The 19,057-nt window shown below is 58.9% G+C and overlaps 1 pseudogene; it reads left to right on the top strand.

Moving 5' to 3' along the window:
• Positions 1 to 5,831: 5,831 nt before the first annotated feature.
• On the top strand, positions 5,832 to 16,420 carry LOC148161698 (uncharacterized; annotated as a pseudogene).
• The last annotated feature ends 2,637 nt before the right edge of the window (positions 16,421 to 19,057 follow it).

Raw genomic sequence — 19,057 nt, forward strand, 5'->3', positions numbered from 1 at the left:
AATTCAGGGAACAGGGCAGACAAATCACCCTGCCCCGTGGGCCTCTGTTCTAGGTGGAGGTCCACCGGTAACCCTAGACGACAAAGCAGAGATGGGCACAGGACGTTGCGTGGGACGCCCTGCCGGCCTCCTCTAGATGGGGATCCCTCTGCTCTCATTGTCCAAAGGATGACGGGCCCTAGGACGAAGAAGAGCCCCTGTCTCCAAGGTGGGGGACATTTGGGGCTTTGGCGGGGCTGGGGGTGCTGGGCAGAGCCCTGGCTCCACCGCGTCTGTCATGGCTGCTGGAGGGCAGCGGTGTGGGGGCCTCTCCTGCAGGACAGGAGTGAGACAGCTGAGGCTGTGGGCCCGGGGCCTAGGGAGCGGAGGGGAGGCTGGGGGCCTCGCCTGCTCTGACCCAATCCGGGTGCCACCAGCTCACACTGGGTCCCCCAGGCCAGCTGCATGTGGGGCCTGGACAGGCCGGGCAGACATCCCCGAGAATAGTGTTGGTGTAGGAGACCCCACGGGCCTGCAAGGGGGTCAGGCAGCCGTCGGAGCAGGGGCTGGGGGCCAAGGGGCCGTGAGAGCACAGGCGGGCTGGGCCGAGGGACACTGCCCGTTCCCTCCTCCCTCATAGACTTCTGCAGCTCCTCTCTGTGCCCCAGGGCCGGGACAGAGCAGACACTGCATCTCCCCGCCCTCCTGGAGTTTCCAGTGCAGCAGGAGGGACCCCAGACAGACAGTGGATTGGGGCAGGCTCCCCTGAGGAAGGCAGGGGTGCTCACACCAGTGATGGAGAGCTCCCTCCCGTGGAGACTGCTGGCCCCCGCACCTGCTGGCTACACCTGCCCCTGCCTGGATGGCCGGTGCGGGTGGGCTGGGTGGGACTGGCCTCTGGATGGAGATTCCCCAGGGCTGCCCCAGGGGGCTGTGTGGAAGGGCAGGCCAGGCCACTGACTTTGCTTCCTGCCCGCCTACCTCCAGGGCCATCTCCTCCATTCTGGGCACCTGGCTGGACCAGTACTCAGAGGACTTCTGTCAGCCCGGACGTTCCCTGCCTCAAGCAGCTGGTGGCCCATGTGCAGCTCAACATGCCCGGTTCTGACCTGGAGCGCCATGCCCACCTTCTGATGGCCCAGTTGGAGCACGCAGAGCCGACGCAGGCTGACCCTGAGGATGAGAAGACCGGAGGTGGGTGCCTGTGGGTGTGAGGGGAAGGGTCAGGGCTGGCCCCACAGGGAGGAGCCCCAGAGGCTGGTATGGGGGCAGGAGCAAAGACTGGGCACCAAGCGGGTGGACGGAAGTCGGGGAGACGTCCCGGGGAGGGCTCCTTCCTGGCTTCAGCTTCTCTGGGAGGCCCTGGGCTAGGCTCTGTCTTGCAAAGGCCCACGGAGAGCAGGCATGGGCTGAGCTCTTCTTCTCCTTTCTCAGCTGCTCCACCATCTGAGGAGCTAGAGCGACTCCATCTGCATCTCTAGCATGTGTCAGGAGCCAGGTGCAGGGACAGAAGCCAGGCCAGCTTCCACGGGGCTCTGCAAACACAGGAACTGTCACTCAGCTCGGAGGCCTCACAGCCCTGCCCGACGTCCTCACTGTCCCCCTGCCCAACCCCCTGCTGCTCCCAGATCAGACACACACCTGTGCGTGCACAGCCCAGAGTCTCCCAGAGATGCCCCAGGTAGGAAGGAACCCTCCCCGGGACATCTCCCCGACTGCAGTCCACCCGCTGGGCGCTCTGAGCCCAGTCTTTGCTCCAGGCCCCACACCAGCCTCTGGGGCTCCTCCCTGTGGGGCCAGCCCCGACCCTTCCCCCCACACACTCAGGCACCCAGCCCCGGTCTTCTCACCTGAGGCTCAGCCTCCATGGGCTCCGGCTCCTGCAGCACAATCCAGTAAATGACTACCGCGGACAGTGGTCTGGGTGATGTTGGAGGCCTTCCCGGCAATCCCCAGCACCTATTTCTGGGGAACCCTGTGGGGTCACACCCTAGGTCCTGGATATGTAACGGCTATCCGCCAACCTCCAGCTGGTTTCACCCGTTGACTTCTGCAAAGACAGGAACAGGTAGCCGGCCCGGACGCATCAAACCCTGCCCAGCCAACCTCACTGTCCCCCTGCCCAGTCAGTCCCCTTGCTGCTCCCAGATCAGACACACACCTGTGCGTGCACAGCCCAGAGTCTCCCAGAGATGCCCCAGGTAGGAAGGAACCCTCCCCGGGACGTCTCCCCGACTGCAGTCCACCCGCTGGGCGCTCTGAGCCCAGTCTTTGCTCCAGGCCCCACACCAGGTTCTGTGGGCTCCTCGCTGTGGGGCCAGCCCCGACCCTTCCCCATACACCCACAGGCACCCTGCCCCAGGCTTCTCAGCCTCGGGGTTGGCCTCCATGGGCTCCGGCTCCTGGAGCACAATCCACTGAACGACTACCGCAGACAGTGGTCTGGGTGATGTCAGAGGCCTTCCCCGGCAATACTCAGCTCCTGCTCCTGGACAGCCCTATGGGGTCACGCCCCAGGTCATAGAGATGGAGTGGGTGTCTGCCATCCTCTAGTCCATTACATCCGTTGACTACTGCAAAGACAGTGAGGGGTAGCCGGCCCGGAGGCATCACAGCCCTGCCCGGCCGTCCTCACTGTCACACTGTCCAGTCCCCCTGTTGCTCCCAGATCAGACACACACCTGTGCGTGCATAGCCCAACACCCCAGACAGTGACCCATACCTGTGGAGCTCTCGGGATAAACCCTGAGCATAAGCTCCCAGCCCCCCACACCCCATCGCACCCAGCCAGCCTTGACCTGGGGTGTGAGCATGATCCACCCACCGGGCATCGGACCCATCATCACCCTGCATGAGACCCCTGTACACACACACACACACACACACACACACACACACACACACACACAGGAGGAGAGCTGGGCTGCACAGTCGGATCACAGCAGTGTCTGACTGGCCTGGCTGGCTCTGGGCCTCCCTTGTTACCTTTGGGTACCTCCAGGCAAATGGCCAGAGATGTCAGGGGTGAGACCTGACTCCGGTCTGCAGTGTAGGAAATGGCTCTCACTGTTGGCTTTTCTACCACATCCTCAGCATGTAGGGATACAGCGGGAGAACAGTTTGATCATTGGAGCATCTCTAGCCAATTGAAGGGAGTAGGGGTCTGTCTCTAGAATGTGGATGCCTATGGCAGCCCTTTGGGCATCGTGGGGACCCCTGGCCTTCAGCCTGGCAAGTTACTCCTCCCCACACCATGGCCCCAGGCATGTTTCCAAGAGTTCCCATAGGAGGTTCCTGTCACAGGGCTGTGACATGGCCCTGCTGTGGGTTTGAACCCAGGTCAATCTGACCCAAGCCTGAGCTCATGCAAGGAGCCTGAGGAAGTACCTTTGACTGGTACAGCTTAAAGTGACAGAAGCTTAACTTTTACTGAATCTACATATTAACTGTTAAATGTAAATATCATAAAGCCTGTAACAGAAAAGGGTGAAGGGTGGGGACTCCTGGGTGGCTCAGTCGGTTAAAGCGTCTGCCTTCGGCTCAGGTCAGGATCTCACGGTCATGGGATGGAGCCCCATGCCGGGCTCCTCCAAGCTCATCAGGGAGTCAGCTGGAAGATTCTCTCTCCCAGTCCCTCTCCCCCTCCCCCTGCTCTCTCTCTCTCCTCTTCTAAAATAAATAAATGAATCTGGAAAAAAACAACAACATAAAAGAAGGTATGCTGTGGGGAGGGGGTCTAACTTCCTCCCCAGCCTACCCCTGTGGGTGACGAAGCTCTTTAGACTCCAATTTATCCTTCCTGTGTTTCTTCTTGCAGAAATAGGCAGACAACGTACATTTCCTTATCATCCTTTCTGTCTCACCTAGAAGGCTGTGTGCTTCACATGCCCTTTGGCACTTGGCTTTTTCCACTTTACAATACACCTTCATGTCATAGCACTCACCCCATGTTGGTTCACAGAGACCTTCGGGTTATTCTTTTATAGCTGCATAGGACTGTTTGTGGGTACACCATCTTTGATTCAAACAGTCTCCTGGATGTGGGCACCTAGCCAACTTCCAACAGTTTTCTATCACAAACAATGCTTTACTGAGTAACCACTGTGTGTATATATAGTTTGTATTGTCTCAGGTACTTCCTTAGGATAGATTCCTGTGAGTGGGATTTCTAGAACAAAAGACAAACGGGCAGGTAGTTAAGTTTTGTTAGATGTTGCCACATTCCCCTTTGTAATGATGGTACCATTTGCAGTCTGACAGGCAGTGCATGGGCATGCTCGTGTAGCCAAATTGTGGGTGGTGTGGCTAAGCTCTGCAATTTTTGGCAGGATGATAGGTGATAAATGACATCTCCGCATTGTTTTAATTTGCATTTTCTTACTGTGAATGAAAATGAACATTGTATCCATTCACCAGGGCTGCCATTACAAAGCACCACAGACTTAAACATCAGAGGTGTATTCTCTCCCAGCTCTGGAGGCTGGAGTCAGATCCAGGTGTGGCAGGGCCAGTTCCTCCCAAGGCCTCTCTCCTTGGTGTGTACATAGCCATCTTTTCCCCATGTCCCCACATGGTCGCCCCAGTTGAGTGTGTGTGTGTGTGTGTGTGTGTGTGTGTGTGTGTGTGTGTGTATACCTTAATCTCTTCTGATAAGGACCCCAGGTACGTTTAAACTGAACAATCTCATTTGGACTTAACTAACTCTTTAAAAGCCTCCATGTCTGAACAGAGTCATATTCTAAGGTTCTGGGGTCAGGATCTCAGCATAGAAATTGGTGGGGGCGGGGGGTTGGTGGAATGCAATTCATAAGAAACATCTTTTCATGTTTAGGGGTCATTTTAACTTTTTCGTGTGAATTATCTGGTTATGTCATTTGTCCTTTTTTTGTGATGCGTTTTCAGCCCTGTTTTTCTTTAATTTCTAAAAGTTTTGGTAGAGTATGGCTATTAGCCCTTGCATGTGATCTGTGTTGGAAATATTTTCTCCAGACTTGTCACTCATCTTTTGACTTTGTTTATGGCTTTATTTTTGCTATAAAAAATTTAAAAATATAGTCAAGTTATTTATCAGTACTTTCTTTTATTACATCTGGATTTTATGCATAGTTAGTGTGGCCTATGGGTTTGTAGTGGCTTGATCTGCCTGGGCTGCATGACAGAATCCCCAGAAGACAAAAGCCTTACGGGGCCTGTGAAATGAGCTCCTACAGTGATGTGAGGTCAACCTCCTGCCACAAACCCCTTATTTGTGAATCTATATGCCTCCTGATGGTTCCGCCTTCAGGAGTGAAATCTGATACAATTAGAAAGCATTTCCCTACATCCACATCATACAGAAACCCACCAGTGATTTCTTTTGTTACTCATATGATTCCATTTCCATGTTTAGCACTGAGATTTCTGATCCATTTCATGTTTATTCCCATGCATGAGGTGAATATGCTTCATCTTAATCTTCTTCTAAATGGATATCTAGTTGTCCGGATTTATTGCCAAAAATCAATTTTTTCCCAGGATTTAAGATGTCTCCTTTGTAGAACAACCTGTGCATTCTGGCTCATGAGAGCCTACTGTATATATTTTTCTCCAAATCTGCAATCTGTAAGATTATTTTGGGTTACACAGATGTCTTTTATCTATACCACTTTTTATGGTTTCCAGCTGTATTATGAGAATTGCAAAAATACCATAAAATTTCAAATGTGGCTCCCATCTTGTTAAGCAAGGTGATCATAGCTGTTTTCACAATCTGTGTGGTCCTGATGTGTGTGTCTACCCCCAATACTCATGTTGACGTCCTAGCCCCCAGTACGATCGCACTGGGAAGTGAGCCCTTGGAAGGGGACTAGGTCATGACGGTGGAGCCTCTTGAATGGAATCCATGCCCTTATGAAAGAGACCCCACAGCAGAACTTCCCTACCCCTTCCACCATGAGGACACTGTGAGAGGTCTGTGACCCACAAGAGGCCCTCCTTGACCCTGCTAGCACCCTGACTAGAACTTTTCGCTACCAGAACTGAGAAATAAATGCCTGTTGTTTATAAGCCACCCAGTGTGTGGTATTTTTGTGATATCAGCCCAAGTGGACTACGAGAGCCTGCCTTGTAATTCCAACGCAGGGAGCATTGGTGGGTCTGCTTCCCTTATCTCTCTTCTGCTGTGATTCTCTTCTTTCATCTTTGTCTCCTCAAATGTTGCGTCAGGAAACTGTACTTGAAAAAACATGATGAACAGGATTAATTTGAAGAGTAGGGTGATATTTTTGTCCTTGTATCCCATCTTCTTCTGCCAGGCATTGGGGAAGCTGGTAGTCACGGGACACCCTAATCCGTGGTCGAGGCCTGAGACTCCCCAGGTCCTGGGGTGGTGCAAAGTTGAGCTGCACATTTGTACAAGGGCTGGTTTCCTTTTGTTCACCAGTAAACTCATCTCCCAAGCAGGGGCTGGAGTGGTGGCCTAGCAGAGGTCCCTCCTTAAAAAGGCCTGGCAAGACAAATGGCTTCATCTTTCCTCCACCCGCCAAATCTTCCTTGTCTTTGTGTTGATAGAACCCCTGGAAGCCAGCCAGCAAAGGGGTCTGGAAATGTAGTCTGAACATTCCACCACTCCCTCCAACCTCCCAAGGAAGGACCTTCCTAGCCGCCTCCCCTTGGATTTCAGGGGCTCAGACAGATCCTACCAAGCCCTCTGTCCTCTGCTCCCAGCTAGGGGCTCAGATGATCCAGGGCTGAGAAGCCAGGCCCATACAGATCTCCGATGGGACGTTGGGGGCTGTGCAGCTCCTGGGGTGTCTGGCCAGGGTCATGGAGTGCAGAGGTGGGAGGCAGCAAGGCCAAGGTGGGCGAGAGGGTGGACACGTTCAGACGGGTGGAGTGGAGCGACAGAAGGAACGGGACATTCCGGGCTGGGTGCTGACTGGGGGTGGGGGCAGGAGGCCAAGACCCACAGAGCAGGATAATGGGTAAGCCATGAAGGGGTGGGAGCTTTTTCAAAAAATTTTGGTTTCTGTTTTTTTTTTTTTTTTTTTTTTAAGATTGAAACAAAAGATCGAACCTTCAGCTTCTGGAAGAACTGTCTGTGCCTCCGCTGGGACTTGGCCTTGGCCTACTGCCAGCCAGGGTTAAGGACCAGGGTTACTGGCCTACCCAGACTGAGCAAGGCTCAAGAGTGTTGAATCCCCAGGGAGGAGTGCAGGTGGTGTGACTGGGAATGGGATGCTCATTCTGGAAGCTTCCAGTGGAAGGAAGCATACAGAACCAGGGATTGGCATGGCAGCGTTGACAAAGAACGCTTTGTGTGTGCTTGGCACACATTCGCCAGGGGCCCACTCCCCCTTCTCTAGCACATCTGGGCAGGGCACAGAGGCCACCACTGAATAATAATGCCACCCGCCCTTGGGTAATTTCCCCACCTTGCAAAAAGGGAGGCCAGGATGGTGTCGTGGCGATTAGTGGCCGCCCACAGAGACCCATGCAGAGACATATAAATGGGTATTCAGGGGCTGGAGGCACTGCACACCCCTGGCCCCGAGGCATGTGTGCTGGTGTGCACATACCTGCAAGGATGAGGCTGTCCTGTGAGCTGTCCTGCTGGCTCTGGTCTCAGTGCCTAAGACCCAGGCAGTGTGGCTCAGGAGGCTGGACCCTAAGCCGGTAACAACACTCCTGTGGGTCCTAGGGGCCCAGGCCCCTCCCGTGGGGCCACACAACCTCTGGGTTACCCTCCCAGAGCCAACCCAGACCGGCACTGGCTATGGGGGGATGGGCTAGCCTGAGGAAGGGGCCCTGGGTTCCCAGATAGAGAGAGGATGCCTCCAAGGGCTTGAGGGACTGGCCCCCCTCACCTGCTCCTCCTCCACCAGCTTCTGGGGTCCTGGGATGTTTTTGCCGTGGCCTCAGGTGAGAAGGGCTTTGCGTTGGAGAAGGCCACGAAGAACGTCGAGGGCGTCATGGTGACCCTTACTCCAGAAAACAACCTGAAAATGTTGTCCTCCAGGCACAGGTGAGTGCGGTGTGTGCCCTGTGTCTGGGTGGGACTCATGCCGGGGTGGGAGAGGCCTCCTGGGCAAATCCTTCTCAAGCTACTGCTTGAAGTGGGTCATGCCTTGTGCTGAAGAGCCGCGGGTTCTTGGGGGACTCCAGGTACCCTCCCTCGCATTCCTGCATCTGCCTGCAGGAGATGTGGGGCCCGGGTGTACCTGGGCCAGGCCTGGCCTTGGGACAAGCAAGGGCAGGGGAGGTCTGGGGTAAGATGGCAGCTCCACGGTGTTGGGTGAGCTTGGTCCCACGGGCCATGGTGTTGGCCCCAAAGCCACGTGGCTGGGTCGTCCCAGTGAAGCTGGTGGAATCAGACATCCAAATACAGAAGCTGGGCCTCTGGAGGGCCTTGGGCCCTATGCAAAGCCAAAGATGCCATAGGAGCCATGGGGATGCCACAAGGCTCAGAGCCGATTTTTGGCATCTGCTCAACGGAATGATTGGTCAGCAGCCTCTCCTGGTGCCAGTGTCAAGGCGCATCTCTGTCCAGGGACCTGGGCCAGAAGCTGATTTGGAGAGGTGGATTGTGCTGAGGGCCCCCTGCAGATACACATTCGGATCAGGGCTTGGAGGAGAGGCAAGTGGGCCTCTCACGTTTTGTTGTGTAATGAAATTTCATTCGTTGGCCTTTGGACAGCAAACATACTTGCATGGCTCAAAAATCAGGGTTCCTCAGGGTGTACCGTGGGGGTCCTTCCCCACCTGCCTCAGCCAGCCCGTCTCCTCCCTGAGGGTAGCCCGTGTTAGGGACGTGGGGGCAGGCACACACCAGCACCCATGTGTCATTTGCCCACGCACGCTGGGGGGTTGTTCCGATCAGTCCACAGAGGCTCTGCTCTCTTTTAAAACATTTCAAAGTTTGTTCTCTTTTGTCTTTATGACATTTTTCAAAGTTGTAGGAAGATAAACACAGCGCAGAGATTTACTGTCCTCGCTACTTCTAAGCGCACAGCACAAGGGCGTCAAGCACATTCACACTGTTGTGCAGCCGACCCCCTCCATCCGTTTCCGTTGAACACGGACCCATCCCCTCCCCTGCCCCTATTTCTGTGGGTCTGACTCCTCTGGGGCCTCCGGGGAGTGGATCCTTGGGGATTGGTCTGTCTGCGCCGGGGACCGGGCTGATCTCACTCGGCACCGTGTCCTCCACATTCATCCGCGTTGTAGCCGGTGTCGGGATTTCCTCCCTTTTTAAGGCTGAATTATGTTCCATGGTGTGGACAGGCCACATGGTTTCTTCCACCGTCTGGTTCGTCAATGGCACTGTCATAAACATGGGTGTGCAAGTCTCCCTTCTGTTCTCCTGCGTGTGCGCCCTGCAGGGGATCGCTGGGCCGTACAGTGATGTCCTTTCGCATTTACCAGGGCGCTCTGCTCTTTTGGATCGCTGTGTGAGACTCCATAGGCCTTCTGCCAGGCTCTGCTGCTCGACAGACAGTGCTCTCCAATCTTCGGCAACTGGAAACACCTTTTGTGGCGTGGGTCCTGGTGTTCTCACCTCCAAGAGGTCCCCACGTGGCAGGTTCCCTGAACCAGCGCCCCGGCATTCCCGTGCTCTTGCTTCCACGACATCTGATAGGCAACAGATGGCCCCCTTCAGCTTCTACGTGGCCCTTCTAAGGATGGGAGCGTCGCAGCGTACGTGCTCCCTGCCCAACGCACTGCCTGGTCACATCTCTGGTATGTTTTCCTCTAAGGTGTGTTTTTCCTCCTTTGTAAGAACCCTTAAGGATTAGGAATATGAGGCACTTGTCTGTGACAGAAACCAGTTGCAAATATACTTCCCAGTTTGTCATTTTTCTTATAACATTGAGGAGGACTTTTTTTTTTTTCATACATGAAGGATTTCTTTCCATTTCTCTGAGGATGCACACTAGCTTTCTCTTTGCGGGGCTCCTGGCTTTTGTGACACCGTCAGTTAGGAAACGGCTTGCAACTCCCTGGTGCTTCTGGCATCTTCGCTGCATTTGGGATTTGACCCTGGGAAAATAGGAGGAACCAGTTGGTTTTTTCTAGATCACTATCCAATTTCTAACGTCATTAATCGAATTGCCTCTCTGTCCTCCACGGACTCCGGCTGACTTTGTCACGTGCTAAATTCCCATGCTCCCATTTTGCTTTATTATTGGACTTTTTTTTTTTTTTAGGATTTATTTATTTACTCTTGAGAGAGTGAGAGAGCACGAGCGGGAGGGGCGGAGGGAGGGGTCGAGAATCTCAAACAGAGTGTGTGCTGAGCGCGGAGCCCAACTCAGTCTCACGATCACGAGATCACAACCTGAGCCAAAACCAAGAGTTGGACGCTTGATGGACGGAGCCACCCAGGCGCCCCTGTTTCTGGACTTCCCATTCATTCCTTTGATCAGTCTTCTGATTTTCCAAACCCCGTTGTTTCACCTGTTGCAGCTTTGTGCCCCACTGCCTCAGTTTACTGGATGGCTCTTGCCTGTTGTTCTTCCTTCTGGAATTTCCCAGCCATGAGCTCATCTTAGTGAGCAAAGACCGCTGCATTTCTGTGGTTGGTTCACTTTATGGACTGACCGCTTCGGGGACGTAGGCCCCTTTGGATACTGGGTGCCTTTACCCAAAATTACAGACGACCTTGTGTTTGTCCGAGGCTCCTTTTGTGCCCGTCACGTGGCTTCTAGCGCGCGAGGCCTCTTGGGAGGTGGAAGGAAGTCGATTTGCACTTTGCAGGGCTCTCGTGTCTGCTCATTCCCCGGCCAGGTTGGATTCGGTGCAGAACAAGGCTTCCGGGCAACGGGCACCATCAGCGGCAGCCAGGATCCCCTGCGCGGCATGCTGGTGGCTGGCCAGGTGCAGTTGGTAGGACCCTTGTCTCTTCTGGGCCTGAGTCCAGACCCTGAGCCGAGGACAGACGATCGCTCTTCCAGCTTGGAGAGGCGTGACGTGAACGTGGTGGAGCTGCTGAGACAGAGCTCTGGATGGGTGTTTGAGAACTCCTGTAAGGCGACGGCCTCCACGGTCTCATGCGGGGCGTGGGGCATGGGGCGGTGCGGGATGGGCTGGCTTTCTGGGCCCTCCCTAGTGGGATCCATCACCAACAGCCTGGGCTGGCGTCCCCTGCCGCCTGGCCAATGCCGTGGGATGGGGAGCGGGCCCATCCCCGAGACTTCCACTAGAAAGTGAAAGGATGCATTTTGTCAGAGTTTGGAAGACAGAGGGCTCACCCTGGCGTGCCCCGCGGTGACCCTGGGCCTCCGTCGGGGGTGGTGCCCCCGAGGGGACATGATCGGTGGAGGGTTCCCCCCGGCATGAGTTGGGACAGGCACTCGCCGGGCATCTGTTCCTGAGGCCCTCTGTGTGCTGGCTCTGGGGTCAATGGGACAATGCTTTCCGGGGGGGCCTCTCGTGAGGTCTGATGCTCCGCCCTGGGGGGGTGCACGTATTTCCTAGGCCTAGGAGTGTTGGACTACCGGGGGCTGGGCACCAACTTCAGGAACTACGCCATTGTGTTCACCCAGCTAGAGTTCAAGGACGAGGCGTTCAACACCGTGGAGCTGTACAGTAAGTGGTGGACACCACGGGCCGGCCCCACAAACTCCCTGCCACGGGCGGCCAGGCTGGGCAAACTCCCGCTGACTGTGCTGAGCCCCGGGCCTCCAGGGTCCCAGAGCAGCATCCCTGCCCTTTGGCCCCCTGCAGGAGGGGTGGCTGGGGCACGGGGCACACGTGGTGAGGGCTCCCCTCCCGCCCCACAGGCCGGACAGAGCTGGCCAGCCAGGAGGCCCTGCGCCTCTTTGCTAGGTGGAGCCAGTCCTGGGCTTCCTGTCTCAGCAGCAGGCCACATTGAGGCCGGACCGTGAGTGTCACCCGATGCCCACGGGCCCCTGGCTGACTTCTGTGGGTCTCGGGGTCCCTCCGAGCCTCAGGGAGTCAGGCAGGGTGGGGGTGGGGAGCTCTACACGGAGTCCCCTGCTCCTGCCCAAAGCCAGGCCTGCAGGGCCGGCCCCGTCTCGGGCGACGCCGTGGGCAGAGCGGGGTGGCCGCGGTGTGTCCTGGGTGCCCACCCTCAGTAGTCCTCTTCCCCCCCAGTCACCTGTGCGCACAAGACTTTCCAGGTCAGCTGTCCTCCTGAGCATCACCCCAGATCCTACACCCCAGAGCTCTGCCCCGAGAAGGCCCGGGGCCCGGGACGGGGCTGACACCCCTCGAGGTGAATCTGGGGTCCTGCAACACTCTGCTTGGGTTTCAGTGAATGCATCGACCTCCCGGTGGGACTGTGCCCGCCGAGTCCTGTGAGGCTGGCCAGGCGCTGGCCTCCTTGCTCAGCCGCCTGGGAGCTTGGTGTGGGGCGGGCTGCTCTCAGGACTCACGGCAGTTCCAAATAAAACGATCCCACAAGGCCCTACAGATGCCTCTCACCTGTGTGCCGAGGGCGGACGGCAATGTCAGACGGGGCGCTGCCCTCTCGGGGCTCCGGTCGGTGCAGGGGAGGAGATGGGCGTGGGGCTCACCGAGGGCTGGGCCATACAGCCCAGAACCAGCTCTGGGTGGGGGGCACGTGGACGTGGGTCTTGGCTCCTGAGTGGGGGCTGGGCTGGGGGCAGCTGCTCCGCAAGCAGAGGTCACCACAGTCCCTGGGCTGGAGGGAGGACTGTCTGAGTTAGAGCAGACCCTCGGGGGTCTGGACAGGTGCGGGCTGACGCAGTGGGCGTGGGTGCCCACCAGGGTGCGCGGCTGGGGTGCCACAGTGTCCAGGGCACAAGAGTGTGGCTTTCCCAGGCCTGGAGCTTTGGGGCCAGGGCAGGGGGCAGGATTCCCGAGGGACCGAGCCTGTGGCTCCTCCTGTGGTCTGGTGGGGCCGTGCCTGACGTCGTGGGGGGGGTGCCCATCACTCACGGAGGGGGGCGGTGCGTGCAGGCTAGGGGTGGGCACGCTCACACACATCCAGCAGCCCTGTCCGTCAGCACCTGCTCGGGACGGAAAGCCCTGCTGTCACGCTGGTGCCATCTGTGCCCCATCGTCACCGTGGTCCTGCTTCTCACGTGCAAATATCTCTATGAAGTGACTCCCAGGGACGCCTCCCGGCTGCTTGCCTCTCTTCCGCGGGGGCTAGGATGGGAGGCCCAGGGGTCTCACAGGGGAACACGATGGCCTTCAAATTCAGGCAGCACCCACCAGGCCGAGCCCCTAGGCCGCCCGCCTGTGTCCCAAAGCCCCTCTCCCCCCCCATTGACCCACCCCAGGCTGGCTCAAGGCTCTGGGGTGGCTGGACACCCACGGCAGGGTCAGGTGGGTGGGGAGACTTAAACTCAGTGCCCCGGTGGCCGAGGAAGGAGGGTGACAATGGGACCAGGGAGGCTGACGTGTGTGCTGGTCTTGGCGCTTATGCCTGCTACGGGGTCCCGGCCGCAGGAACAGCTACCCAGGGAGTCCCACAACCTCAACTGGAACAAGGTGAGCCACACACCTGCGTTCCCCAAGGCTGACAGCCAGGCCGACCGGGGCCAGGCATGCAGTGTGTGTGGTGGCTGGAAGATCACTCCCTGAAAATCTCCAAAGGGCCATCCTGGAACAGGAGGCAGTGCCGCAAGGGCGGAAGGGGTTTCAGGCCCTGGCCTCTCTCTGAGGAGCTGGTGGCCACGCAAGAGGGGGGAGGGCCGAGGGCCCCAGGCAGGTGCTGCCTCAGGGCCCCAGGGATGCTAGGTGGGCAGAGGCCGAACGAGCAGAGCGTGTTCCAGAACAACCAGATGTCTGGCAGGTGGAAGGTCCTAGTGGAGGTGGCCGTGGGAACTGACTCCCCGGGAATGTGGGTTTGTGGCAGGAAGTCAGAGGGATGGGGCCGAGGGCCGAGCTGGAAGGAAGGGGGAGGCCTTTCACGGGAAGGGAATTCCAGCAGATGGTAACCACAGGCCAGCCCTCGGGGACCCAGCACACCCGGCACCTGCCCGCCAAGGCCCAGAGGGGCAGCCGGGTCCCTGTGCAGGGGCTGCGCCGACCTGTTGGTGCTGGACCCGGCCTGGGCCTCAGGCCAATGTCAGTGTCCGGTGGGTTCCTGAGGGCCCGGCTGGGAGCCTGGCACGGGCTGCTACGCCAGCACGCTCTCCACAGTTTTCAGGGTTCTGGTACATTCTGGCTGTCGCCTGTGAGGGCCAGAGATTCTTGCCAGGCAGAGACAGGAGGAAGCTGGGGGTATCGATGTTGGAGGTCCACAAAGCGGGCCAGCTGAAGGTGGTACTTGCCTTCAGCCAGTGAGTGGACCGGGGAGGGGCCCAGCACATTCTTCACGGAGCCCTGACCACAAACAGCCGAGACATCTCCCTGTCAAGAGGGGAAAGGGAGCCGGGGGCGGGGGGAGCCAGCCCCAAGATCACCTGCACATCTGACAGATCATCTCTGCAGTCCCGAAACCCTTCCTGCCCCTAAAAATTAAGGCCTGATTTTGGGAGAGGCCACCACGTACACGGGAGCACTCGGCAGAGAGTGGGTGTTCCGAGGGTTTCCCTTAAGCTGTGGGACTGACCCTGCACCAAAGTGGAAAATTCCAGGAAACCAGAGCCAACAAAGGGCTCCCGCCTTGCTGCCACCCCCCGCCCCCAGGTCACAGGGGTGTCAGTCACACACATTAATTCTGCGGAAAGATAGGAAAAAGGCGATGTTCAGGAATACTTGTGCGTAGGAAGGCCCGGGCCTGGAGAGAAAGACCTGGAGGTGGGCGTGTCCCCGGCTTCATGGCCACAGGCCCGGGAGAGGCCGCTCCTCTGTCCCAGGGCTGGGTGGATGGGAGAGACAGCGGCCCACGGGGCGGGCAGGCAGGCCACGGTCCCAGAGCCCACAAGCATGCAAGTGCCCGCAGCCTAGGCCTGGAAGGTGGCTGGGTGTGTGGGAGGGACTCCTGACCCTTCCCAGTTGCCCCTGCTGTGCAGGCCTGATCGGGCGGCCCCACGCTTCTCTTCCGGTCCAGTGAAGGGGGTCGAGGGCTTCCACGTGCTGTCCACTGACTACAGCTACGGCGTGGTCTACGTGCGCCTGGGCCGGGCCGGCCGGACCTCTAAGACCCTGCTGCTCCTCAGTGAGTCCAGTGGAAAACTCTGGGGAGGGGGCGTGCGGAGTGCGGGTCAGGTGGGGGACGGAGGGGCGACAAGCTCAGAGGGCAAGGTATGGAAGCACCTGCCTCAGCTCGGGCTCCCTGACAGAGCACCACAGACCGCACTGCACGGGCGCCCGCGATGGACATTGATCCTCACGGCTCAGCGCGCCGACCTGGCGAATTCCGGGGAGGTCCCCATTCCTGGTTTGCAGATGGCTGCCTCTTCACTATGTCAAGTGTCGGGGAGAGAGCTCCAGTGTCTTCCTCTTCTTATACGGGCACTGACCCCATCATGAGCACCCAGCTAACCCCACACACCTCCCAAGGCCCCAGGATGTCACACCATCCCTCTGGGGCTCTGATGGATGAATTTGGGGGGACACGAACACACATCCGTTCCTGTCACGGCCCTTGCGCTGCGGGCTGGCAGGAAGTGGGAAGTAGGAGGTCAGGGCCGGGACACACACAGCAAACGGGTGGCTAGGTGGGCGGGCGGAGTGCTGCGCCCGGACGGGGGGACCAGGTGGGCGGGTCTCTGGTGTGGCTGCCACGGGGCTGAGTGGGGGCGGCCAGTGCACGGGCGGAGCCCAGAGGGCAACAGGCCCGGAGTGGGACTGACCCTCTGCATGGAGGCAGGGGACCCCCTGGGCTGAGGGCAGGATCGGGGGAGCAGGGGGACGTGGTGAAGGGAGGGTGGGCGGGGAGCTGCTGTCCAGGGAGGGGTGGGGGGAAGGGGGCACAAACCCACTTCGGGGCACCGAGGCCTGCAGGACAGCCATCGGAGAGGTCGGAGGGGTCCCGTGGAGTCTCCGTGGAGGAGGGCGTGGCCAGGAGCGCAGCGGGAGGGGCATCAGGCTCCGGCCCATGGGTCCTGTGAGCAGAGGGGCCTCCCCAAGTGGCCCTGTGTGGTGCCCGCCTTGGGACTGCACTGGGGACACCCCCCTACCTCGGAGCACAGAGGGGACAGAGGCACACTCCCCATCACCCGCCTGCTGCCCCCTCCCTTGGCAGCACACTGGCTTCTCTGTCCTGCCAGCTCGGAGGGCGCTGCGGTGGCCACGGGCTCGGGGACGGCCCCAGAGGGCCAGAGCTGGGGACTCTGACCTTGTGACTCTGCTTTCAACTGCAGGCAGACAGAGCAGGTCCAGCTTCCCGAGCATGAAAAAATTCGTAGACATATGGGAGATTTTGGAGCTCGCAAACGGCGTGACTGTTCTCCCAAAGATGGTAACAGACGGCCACGGGCCCTCCCGTGCAGGCCAACAGCACGCCCGGCCCCCATCCAATCCCGTCGAGCTCAGTGCTTCTCTCCCTCCTGCAGCCTCGTGTGCCCACACCATCCTGCCCTGAGAGCCCGCGTCCACCCACCCGTACCCTCGGGGCTCCACCCGCGCCCCCCTTGACCCCGGGAACATCGCTCAAGACTGCAGGTCTGCACAGCCAATGGCCTATTGGGACGCGTTGGAATACCCCAGGCCACTGATGGGGTGAAGTCCAGGGCCATGGCCGTAGCCCAAGCAGGATCCTTTATGATCTTGGAGAGATGGGGATAGGAAGGGGGTAGGAGGGCAGGTGTTGGCCAGGCAGGAGGATGCCCGACCGGACCCATTCTGCCCACGCCCTCCAGATTCCGTGGGGGAAAGAGTCTGCCACACTTCTCTGCTGGGAAGTAGACCACGGCTCTTGGACCAACGTCGTCCTTCTGTATGCGTCCCACAGCGCGTCTGCCACCCGTCCCCGTGGGCCCTGACGTCCTACACTTCCTCAGGAAGTCTTCCACTTATTCGCCCAACATTTCCCAGCACCCGTGACAGGCCAGGCACGTGCTAGCTGCCGGAGAGAGGCAAACTGGCAAATTCAGTTTCAGAGATCTGATGCCAGGACAGGCTCGCACCAGCGCAGCCGCCCTTCACACGACCGCAGACTCGGGGAAAAGTGTCTGGAGAGAGTGCAAAACAACGGCAGGTCTGACTCACGCTGGGTGGAGCAGGAGGGGTCAGGGAGGGCTTCTCGGAGGAAGGGACATTCGGAAGAGAGCTGAGGCACAGAGGTAGTTAGGGAAGTTGGGTGGGCTTCCACGGAAGAGGAGACCACTTGTGAAAAACCCCAGAGTGGTGGAAGCGGAGGGAAGGGTGAGGGGGGGGGAGAGCACAGGCCGTGGAGGGAGGTTCAGTCCGAGGACAGGGAGCCCCGGGCAGGCTCGGGGGCTGAGCTTGGAGCCCAGGACCCCCAAACGGAGATGCCACGTGGGGGGCTGGAGTTCAGAGGACAGAGAGATGTGGGAGCCGGACACGTGGAGTCACCAGTATGTAGTTGGCGATGCAATTCGCTGGTGCGGTTAGGGCCACCCGAGGAGAACACAGTAGAATGGCATCAGTCAGCTACTACCACGTAAGGACCACCCACAGGATCTCTGTGCTATGAACCGACATGAATGTACTTAGCTTTCCCGTCTGGGCAGCATGGGGTCAGGTGGCGCAGGCCGGCCCTGCTGGGCGGCGGGGGTCTCCGCAGCTTGCGCCCGCCTTGGGGGGTGACTGTCCGTGACTGGTTCGCGCCGGCTCTGCTGCCATTGTCCCCCTCTCACCGAGGGCGGCCACGTCCCGCTCGTCTCATGGCCACGCCGAGGCCACAGCAGGCGAGGCCACAGCAGGCTGGGAGGAAGGGCTCAGCACAGGACTGCATTTCTGCCTCAGCGGCTAAGTGAAGCATGTCAAGGGGCCAAACCCCAAGTGCAGAAGGGCCTGCACAGGGTCTGTCGAGGGTCACAGCCCTGGGCACGCGCAGGAGCCCAGGCTGAACCCAGCTCTGTGTCCTCACACAAGGGCTGCACCCAGGCCTTGCGTGGGCTGTGGGTGGGGTGGGGTGTGAGGGTGTCACTGTATAGATGGGGCATGGGGGGGGTCAGCATTGAACAGCTGGGGGAGGGGCCCTCGCGGCTGGGGCTCTTGTCTGAGGAGGAAGTTGGGTGAGGGGACCCCGGCCATGGTGACCTCACTTCCCTGACAACAGAGCCCATCAGAATTTGGAACCCAGGTAACCAGGAACCCACATTCCAGAGACAGCCCCCGGCCCAGCTCATTACATTGCAGATAGTGAAACTAAGATGTTCGCGTGCTGCGTTCCCAGATCCGGAGGTTGCCGACGGAAGAAAGCGCGCCCAGCAAATGCTGTCTCAAGATGTCCTTTCAGGGCTCCCCACCGCCTCTGGCCGTTTGGTCGGAAAGACCACAAGGTGACACCAGGAGTCCCAGAGCCGGCCACCCAGCCCCACAGGGTCTAATCCACCTGTGCAGCCCCAGGTCCCCACCCGTGTGTGTGTGTGTGTGTGTGTGTGTGTGTGTGTGTGTGTGTGTGAAGAGGGGTCATGTAGGGTGGGCCAACCCCATTCAAGAGCAGGCTGATGAGGGGTCAGATACCCAGTGGGCAGGTCTTGTTCAAGGTCAAGGGTGGCTGGGTGGGACGGGGTGTGCGCGGATGCGAGCTTCTGCCCTGGGTTTATCCCAATTGCCCTGGAGCGGGGGTCACTGTACCGCGTGCAGCCCTGGGCACGCACAGGTGTGTCTGATCTGGGAGCAGGAGGGGGACAGGGCAGGGGGACAGGGAGGCTGGCTGGGCAGGGCTGTGATGCCTCTGGGCCGGCTACCCATCCCTGTCTTTGCAGACCACGGATGAAATCGGGAGGAGGCTGGCGGACAGCCATGATATTTCTGGGACCTGGGGCGTGACACCACAGGGGTCCCCAGGAGCAGGTGCTGGGGATTGCGGGGGAAGGCCTCCGACACCACCCAGACCACTGTCCCTGGTGGTCATTGACTGGATTGTGCTCTAGGAATGGAGCCCACGGAGACCGAGCTCGAGGCTGAGAAGCCTGGGGCGGGGTGTCTGTGGGTGTGTGGGGACGGGTCGGGGCAGGCCCCACAGGGAGGAGCCCCGAGAGGCTGGTGTGGGGCCAGGAGCAAAGACTGTGTGCAGAGCACCCAGCGG

This window comes from Eumetopias jubatus, unplaced genomic scaffold (assembly GCF_037043125.1).
Source record: "Eumetopias jubatus isolate StellerSeaLion01/CBP00866 unplaced genomic scaffold, mEumJub1_p1.0 scaffold_89, whole genome shotgun sequence".
Taxonomy (NCBI): domain Eukaryota; kingdom Metazoa; phylum Chordata; class Mammalia; order Carnivora; family Otariidae; genus Eumetopias; species Eumetopias jubatus.